Raw genomic sequence first — 10,125 nt, forward strand, 5'->3', positions numbered from 1 at the left:
TAAGAAGCACCCTAATTCCTTATGCGAAGCGTCACTTACAAATCACAAAATCTCCTTTTTCCATCCGGCAATGCCAGCATAGGGGCCATCACCAACCTCTGCTTCAGTTCTTGAAAGCTGTTCTCGTATTTCTCTGTCCATTCGAACTTCTCAGTCTTACGAGTAAGCCGCGTTAAAGGGGCTACTATCTTTACAACTTGAACGAACCTCCGGTAGTGACCGGCCAATCCTACCTCTGGTAGTCGACCAAACCATGGTCATCAATTCATCAGTGGTCCTTTATCCAATCCTGTCAGGATCTTCCATGGGATCCTCCTCAACAACTATCCCTTCTAGGACAACATCCTCAACCGCTAAATCCTCAATATCAACATCATCAGGTCCTGCATTAGGACACTCTATCGGATCCACAATCCGATCTCCAATTAGTACTAAAATATCATCGCGATGTTGCTCCTCAACCTCAGGGTTCGGAGTCCCGCTACCATATACGATAACGAACTACGCTCCTATCACGATATTTATAAGGGTTCCCATAAGGGTTTTAACTGTCAGTGCTACGTTAGGTAGCCCGACTACGAACTTGGCAAGAGTTCTTATTATCTTAGTTAACTTATTATCTTAACGTCCCATCATCTCTGAGGTTTATAACGCTTGGCTCTGATACCATTTCTGTAACACCCCCAGATCCGGGGTCGGGGACCCGGGTCGTCACGGTCTTTCTTTCCACAATATCACTTCACTTAATTAATAATAATAACCTTATGCTGTGACCCCACAATAACACACACCACAACCCGTTATAGTCTCAGAGATGAAATTGAAATAAGTACAAGTCTTTGAATCCACAATTTAAAATTATTACAACCCAAAATGATTACTTGATAATTTACAGTTAATTGCCATTATCTGCCACAAGTTATAATTATACATAATTGATTCTCAAAAATAGAATGCCTGATCTACCAATAGATCTACCTCTGCACCTATAGCAGCCACAACATCATCGGGAAGACGCGGGACGCTTCCCACGCGCTTGCGCTGGGTCTGCTGGAGTCTGGCCATCTTTCCTAACTATTGTTGTGTGATGAAGAAATAAAGCAAGAGTGAGCCTTACAGCTCGCAAGATAATATATAGTGATAACAATAATATAAGTATCTAAATGGATACTTACTAGAATCTTTTATCGTGTGTAAGATAATTACTAGTATGTACTTACTAGTATATGAGCCTTTTCATAGTACTCATGAAAGTCTTGGTCAAAAGAAATGAACCAAGTTTGATATCTTAATGCGATGAAGTCGCAAAATATTCAGTATATATACATATATACTTTTCAAAATATTGGAAGTCCTCTTCCATGCATAATATACACAAAATCCCAGTGTATAACTGTATATATAAAAAAAATATCGTTGCAAGGTGATCTCATATATCTAACCTTGTCTCAACGTTTTTCTGAAAATCTTTGTCATTCATAAGACAATTATTAACTAGATATAAGTTTAAAAGATGAAGTTACAAGATACCCCAATATACTTATATCTTTCCCAAATACTACTTGAACTACCACCGTTCAAGTTATAATCAGTTTCAAAAGTTCATCACATAGATGAGACTACAAGACAAGATTTGAATAGATTCCATCTTTAAAATATCATTAAAGGAAATGAAGTTATGACATACTTTATTTAGTCCCGATATATATATATCCACATATATATATCTCTTAAACATTTCCTGGAACCTCTGTTATGTAAAGTATGAACAGAGTTTGAAACATCCAATGAATTTTGGAAAGGAAAAGAATTTTGGCATAAACCCGATATCTCGCTGATCAGGCAAATATACCAATAAGTAACCTTTTCTACTGTAGATGGATGAATTCCTCACCGGTCATCACCCTGGCCGCATTAGGACCTCGCGCTAGACCGTACCCCGGCCCCTCACGCGTTGATGGACTGCCACCCAGCCACTTACACAATAATAGACCGTACCCCGGCCTGTCGCTTATGCCGACTCAATGAGATGGGCTTACTTCCCGAACGTTGGGCAAGTAATCAATTCATTTACCAAATCTGCAACCTCGTTGCGAATATAAAATACACCACAGAGCCGGATTCCCCAGGTTTTTGAGCGAGTATTTAAATCCCCTTAAAAGGAAGATCTTAAATATAAAAAAAAAGTTTTGGGATCCGCTCTGACTTTTAAAAATCATTTTGAAGACTCGAAAACACTTTAAAGAGTGTTTGGAGTAAAGCTGATTTAATGAAGTAAATCAGTCCCCAGAATATTTAGAAAATGACTGAATATTATTATTTAAATAATATTCCCATAAAGAATAATCTTTATTAAAATAATTGAAGTAGAAGTATTAAAACTTATACTTGAAACGAGTATTAAATAACCCAAGATATACTTATATGAAAGTATTATCTTTATTTGAATAATCGAAAATAAGTTTGATTATTGACATCTTATTCTTTAATAAAATAAAGAATATATCTCAGCACATAATCGGAGTCATAGATCCTCAAATGAATATTCAAATAATATTCATAAATAATATAAAAGAGTCATAAGTCCTCGAATGAATATTCAAATAATATTCAATAAATAATATAAAAGAGTCATAAGCCCTCGAATAATATTCGAATAATATTCAGATAAATAAATAAAAGGAGTCATACGCCTTCGAATAATATTCGAAATAATATTCAATAATAAAATAAAGTTAAAGCTATCGAATAAACCTTATTCGATTAATAGTTTGGAAAACTATAACCATATATATATATAAATATAAATATATATATATATCCATATCCATATATACAAAAATCTACTCGGGATCCTCGACTCCCGGTTTTAGAAAATATTTTCACCTTTGGGTCCCTATACTAAGGGTATATGCAAGATACCGCTATCCTCTAGCATAGGTATTATCAACTGAACCAACAGATATATATTTCAAGAATATGAAACAGGCATGCATATATACCATATCACATGCTACAATATATCGCAAGAATTTGCTAAATAACCAACATGCATCTATCGCAAGATAATGCATATACAAGTGTATACATCACAACAACAGTATAACGGATATAATACTTGCCTGAGCGACTTGGGGGTGAGAAAGACTCGGGACGAGTCTGGTAACCTATAAACAACAAGTAAGTTGGAATTAAACCAAAATCACTTGTAAATCTATACTTTAACTAACTTAGACTCTAATGCTAGTTTTGCGCTCACCGATTTGCTTAAGTCACTCGGGTACCCTCGGCTCCACCATTTTTAATAATTTAACCTTTACGAGTTTTAAAACGATTCTTTCGCGAATGTCTTACCAACTGCCTAACACACTTACCATAAATGTTTCACACATTAATTAACCCTTTTTGGTCTTTAACCTACATTTCAAAGTAAGGCGAGGGAAAAAGTTTCGTTCGCGAAACGCCGTTACTTGAAACGGTCGTTTCTCCTAAACCGTAAATCGGAATCGAACGAACTACATATCAAAATGAAGCTCGTAACATGAGCTATCTAAACATGGCAGTGGTCACAATCTAGCAGGGGGTTCTCGGGTCCTAATGCTATGCACAAAAACAGTCCAAAGAAAATCGGACGTTACGACGGCTATGTTTACGCGATTTCCAAATTTAAACCAATTCAATCAACCACAATTTCAACTCCAATTCACAACCCAATCAAACCTCCAATTAAACTACACCACAACAGCCCCAAATCAACTCAATATTACCAATTTATTCATCTACACCAAGTCAAAAATGTGACCAAGAACTTCAAATCTAACAAGCATCACTCCTAACTCCAAAATCAACAAAACCACTTACTAAACAAAGCTCTATCATGAGTACACACTCATTACACTAACCCATCATCTAACATTATGAAATCCAAACCAACAAAACTTAATACTAAGGGTTTGAGAAGTTATACCTTCCTTGGAGAGTGGAGAATCAAGAGAATGGCTTGGAATCACCCTTAAAGTCCTTATCCAAGCTTAATCTAAACAACACTTCAAGAACACAAATTTTAGTTCTTGAAAACACTATTCACCATCTTCTTTCATGATTTATAGAAAAAGATTGGCTTGGAATTAGAAGCTTAAACTTATAGGAAGTATGTAACTATCCATGGGGAAGCTTAGATAATTACCTTGCTAAATAGTAAGTGGAGGAGCTTGGACTTTCATTTTTTAAGAAAACCACCCGAGAGCATGAAGAAGAAGAAGAGAGAATTTTGTGTTTTGGCTTGATTTGCTTTTGGTTGGTTGATTTTTGTTGTTTGTTTTAGTGAATTACCTAGTTGCCCTTGGTTTTGTGTGGTTAAAAAGTCACCACATCTCCTTCCTTTCTTGTCATGCCTATGTCACCTTGCACATGTCATAATGCTCCCACTTGTCCACACCTTGTGGTTTGATGATGTCACAATCCCTGGCTTCTTGTACAAGCTTGTCTCTTGGTCACTTATTTGTTTTACGGTTCGCTTATCTTTCGTTCTCGTTTATCGTTTGAGGGATCATACCCGGGATCTTATTACTTAGGTTCCCTTAACCTTTCTCAATATATTATATTCCTTTTATGATCCTCTCCTATAATCCTTTAATTTAAATCCTTTTTATCCTGTTACCTTATACTCAATTCTCTCCGTATCTTGTGAATTTCCGGGAAAAAATCAAAGTGTTCGGAATTGGATTCTGACGATCTTTACATACACTTATATACCACATAGAGTACTAATAATATCCCATAAGATCAATAACAGAACCCCTACATAGCGTGGCATGAAAAGTTTTCTCGTTCAGCAAAAACACTATTCATAAGGGTTTCAAAATTTCTCAAAAATTGGGGTTATTACAACAAGAGTAACCTTTTAGCTAAAGTTGGGTAAATTTGCATGCAAGGACAAAGAGGTAAATTGGCTACTAGAATGAGAGTGAGTGGGGTTGGAATTATCTTTTAAGCCCTTTAGTTGAATGGGAGGGTATTTTCATGCAAGGATATTCATATAATTTGATAATTACTAAACAACTAATTTTCAAAGATCTATTTTTATAAGATAAAGTAAAAGCTCAAAAATTATAAAAATTGTACCATAAAATAACTTGGATTCTTAGAAATTTTATGAGATCACTTTTGAAATTTGTGAATGAAATATTTTTTTTAAAGATAATTTTCCATGGTAAAGAATAATCTTTATAAATCAAAAATAGGAGAAATTAATAAAACTTTCGCTTTGAAATTTTTTTATTCTAAGTAAAGCAATTTATAATGCAGCAACTCCATTCACACAAGTGTATAATCAAATAGGTATATTTATAATCGATTCAAATATTATACAAAGTTCGCAAATAATATTACACAAAATGTCGGTCGTAACAATTAGGAACAAACTTGGCTCCATCATAGATTAGATCTTTGGGTGCCATTTTTATAAAGAAATAAGTCAGAAAATGTGTGTTCACAAGGTGTTTGTTAAAATGCCTGTAAGAAAAAGCTTCAGAGAATATTAGAGAGTGAGAGACAGAATAAGAGAGTTTAGAAAATAAAAAATAGCAGGTAAAAGATTGTAAAATCTTTTAACTCTCGTATTTATACACTCCACGTGACAACGGTCAATTTTGTGAAGCAGAACAGTCTTTTTATACCTGGCATCATGGAAACAGTCAAAAAGTAATGAGTGGGCACGGCAAACGTGCAGTAATTATTGCTCACATGTTGTTATCAAAACACACACGCAACCCATAAGCAAAATGATTATCACTGTTTTTATCTCACTTAATTATTTTCTGACAAAATATAACCGTTACAGTAAATACTAAAAATAAGGCAAGTTATTAACTAATGCCACGTAAGCATCAGAGTTTTCATCAGGATTTGCATCAGAACTTGACTATTATCATAATTTAATGGTCATCAGAACATGCTTCTATACTCAAAAAGTGAATAACTGTATCTGTAATTCTTCACACAAATACTGACTGGTTTGTTCAGAGTTTAATCATCAGAACTTTCATCAGAACTTGTCCTCAGAGTTTATGCAAATAACACTTAATTGTTTGTCAAAAACAACTTAATCACCACATTAATTTTCATCATTCATATGGAGTGAGAGTGTGTGCATTTTGAAAATGATCAGAAAATGATTAAAGTCTGATAAATTTCAGACATCTTAGAAATAAGGCATAACTAAGAAAAATGCTTAAAATCTGTCTTTAATTTTGAAGTCTACTATAGAATAAATTTATGCAAGAGTCCACCTCAACTGTTTGTGCTTATTTTATGCATCTTTTGACATTCTTTTTACAGTGGCTTCTCAGTGTAAATGAGTCACAACTGCTAGAATTTATGCTATTATCAGAGTATTTCTCCAGTAATTAGAGAATGTGAAAAGTCACCAAGAAAATTTTATTTTCTTTTCTAATGCATATAACTTAATACCAGCAATGCACTTGGGTCTTCCCTTTCACATATTTACTCTAGATCTTAAAGTAGTACCTGAATTTAATTTCTTTTCTTTTGTTTTCTTCAGATAAGTGAGGCTTATCAAGCATGTAGTTCATCCTTAAGATTTACTAACATCAGAATTTGATAGATAAGAAGCAATAATCTAGTTTGTGACTTAGTAATAAGATACACAAAGATAATTTCACTAAGACCAACATCAAAGTTTGCTTGTTTTATGGATTTCCACATAAACAACTAATTCAAACATTGGATACACAGTTTGTTAAAGACTACTAAGTCAGCATCTAACAAATAATCCTCATTGGATTGAATTGTCACAGAACATTCAAAACACTATCAGAGTATATAGAATCACATCAAATAACAATCACTATTTAATATAATACAATTTAAGCACAGATTACATGGAGATTAGACAATCTGTAAACACTGATCATAAAGTCTGATGCATGAGAACAAAAACTAAGCAGATTTTGAGAAAGAACCTGAAACCATTCCAAATTCATTTACCAGTCTTGTAAAGGTAGCTTCACATAGTGGTTTTATGAAGATATCTGCTAGTTGTTGCTCTGTTGGGACAAAATGCAATTCCACTGTACCTTCCATCACATTTTCTCTTATGAAATGGTACCTAATGCTGATGTGCTTTGTCATTGAGTGTTGAACTGGATTATCTGTCATAGCAATAGCACTTTGATTATCACAATAAATGGGTATTTTAGAAAATTCTAACCCATAGTTCAGTAACTGATTCTTCATCCAAAGAATCTGTGCACAACAGCTTCCTGCAGTAATATATTCTGCTTCTGCAGTTGAAGTGGAAATTGATTTCTATTTTTTGCTAAACCAAGAAACTAATCTGCCTCCAAGAAATTGGCAGCTTCCACTAGTGCTTTTCCTGTCTATTTTGCATTCTGCAAATTCTGCATCTGAGTAACCTATTAGCTTAAAATCTAATTCCCTAGGATACCAAAATCCTAGATCAGCTGTACCCTTGAGGTACTTGAAAATTCTTTTCACAGCTATTAGATGAGGTTCTCTTAGATTAGCCTGAAATATTGCACAAAGACAGGTAGCATACATGATATCAGGTCTACTTGCAGTTAAATAGAGTAAAGAGCCAATCATACCTCTGTAGTTAGTAATATCTACTGATGCTCCAACATCTTTATCTAACTTGGTTGCAGTGGCCATGGAAGTGGATGCAGTTGAACTGTCTTGCATTCCAAATTTCTTGAGTAAATTTCTGGTGTACTTGGATTGATTTATGAAAGTACCTTCTTCATTTTGCTTGACTTGAATTCCCAGAAAATAGCTAAGTTCTCCCATCATACTCATTTGATATCTTGACTGCATTAGCTTTGCAAACCTTTCACAGAGTTTGGCATTTGTAGAACCAAAGATAATATCATCAACATATATTTGTACCAAAAGTAAGTGCTTTCCATGGTTGAGGTAGAACAGAGTTTTATCAATTGTGCCCCTGTTAAATCTACTTTCTAGAAGAAATTGAGCTAAAGTCTCATACCATGCTCTTGGAGCTTGCCTAAGGACATAAAGTACTTTGTCAAGCCTGTAGACAAGATTTGGAAATTTTGGATCTACAAAGCCTGGAGGTTATTCAACATATACCTCTTCTTCCAATTCTCCATTGAGAAAAGCACTTTTCACATCCATTTGAAAGACTTTAAACTTCTTGTGAGCAGCATAAGTCAAAAAGATTCTTATGGCTTCCAATCTAGCAACTGGAGCAAATGTTTCATCATAATCAATACCCTTGTGTTGAGAGTAACCTTTAGCAACTAGCCTTGCTTTGTTCCTTGTAATTATGCCATCACTGTCAGTTTTGTTTCTGAACACCCATTTTGTGCCAATAATGGATCTGTTCTTTCGTCTTGGCACTAGGGTCCAGACTTTATTTCTTTCAAATTCATTTAACTCTTCTTGCATTGCTTGCACCCAATCAACATCTTGAAGAGCTTCATCCACTTTCTTTGATTGAGTCTGAGATAGAAAGGAATGATAGAGATATTCATTTAATGTTGCTGTTCTGGTTCTGACACCTGCTTCAGGATCTCCAATTATTAAGTCAGGTGTGTGTGATTTGGTCCACTTCCTTGCCGATGGAAGTTGATCTCTAGAACTGGATCCTCCCCCCATGATCCATGTTGTCTCCATCTGCATTTTCTGATGCTCCCCCTGAAGTTATGCTCTCTGAAATTTCAGAGTTTGAGTTGGATCCTTCAGGAATTGAAGAATCATAGTTTCCAGAATTATCAGAATTTGGCTCATCAGAACTTGATGAATTTGTAAGGGCGAAAACTCGCGCTAATATTCACGAAAGTATACGCGTTCGCAAATAGTATAAGATATAAATCAGATTCGTTCCCACAGAGACTGGTTTAGGTTAAATTCAATTTATGCACCTATGCAACAATATATGGTTATCGCTCAATGCTAAGACAAATAACAAATTGGGTTTTGATTAAACTAAGAGATTATACTAAATAACATTAACTAAGAAAATTGAGGTTGAATTACTATATATGACAAACATGGGATTCTAACTTCATTAAATACTTCATTCAATAGCCTTATTGTTCTTAACCTTAGCATGTAATGGTGATGATACTAATCAGATAACACGAAACTGATAAACGCCAACTTTCGTTGCACGAGTACCATTCTACCAGACATCCACAAAAGAGATAGAAGCTGAATAGGCACCAATTATATTGAGACCCTATATGTCTATAGAATTTGACAACATAATGGTTTAAGCACAAGATATCCATAATGATTATATAGGGCAAGTAAAACGGTTAGAGTTACCTACGAATCATGCATACACATACATGAACCTATGCTAGCATGGCAAGTTCTAAACCTCTATATTCACTATCGCTTTAATAGAGATTAACACGCTATCTTATATGTTAGCTATGCACATAAGACGAATAAACAGAACCAATACTAGGATATCAATCAATCACCACACACCAAGACATCCGAAAAATTTATATATTGAAATCCATAAGTAAATCCGCTAGAACCCCATGACAACGATTAGTTCATAATTGAACTCATCGTCACCATGGGTTCCAATGGAAGCATGATAATACACACAATATAAACTAATAAAAATATTTATTAAAACCAGAGTACATCACAAGAGTAATAAGGTTCAAAGTAAAGAAAACTTAAAATGGTCTTCTTCCTTCTCTACTTGCTCCTTGCTTGATACCACCCTTATGTGAAACGTCTCTGAGAACTACTTATATAGAAACCCACAAGAACCAGCCATCTCAGAAGTCCAACAGAATAAGGATTTATAAAAATCAGAATTAATTTTCTTGCCTCTGGGCGGCCGCCCCAGATTCCTGAGCGGGCGCCCAAGCTCCTGAGCGGCCGCCCCAGCATCCTGAGCGGGCGCCCAAGCACCTTCTGGAAAAATTTCTGATGAATCTTGTTTTGGCCATAACTTGAGTTCTACTCGTCAGAATTAGGCGATTCAACTGCCCACGCGAAGCTAACGAGATTCTATACAACTTGAAAATGGCATAGGCTTATAAATCTGATCACTTTTTATCATATTTCCTTGAAAAGCTCATTTCTTCATATAACTAA

The sequence above is a fragment of the Apium graveolens genome, chromosome 4 (genome assembly GCF_009905375.1).
Source record: "Apium graveolens cultivar Ventura chromosome 4, ASM990537v1, whole genome shotgun sequence".
NCBI lineage: Eukaryota > Viridiplantae > Streptophyta > Magnoliopsida > Apiales > Apiaceae > Apium > Apium graveolens.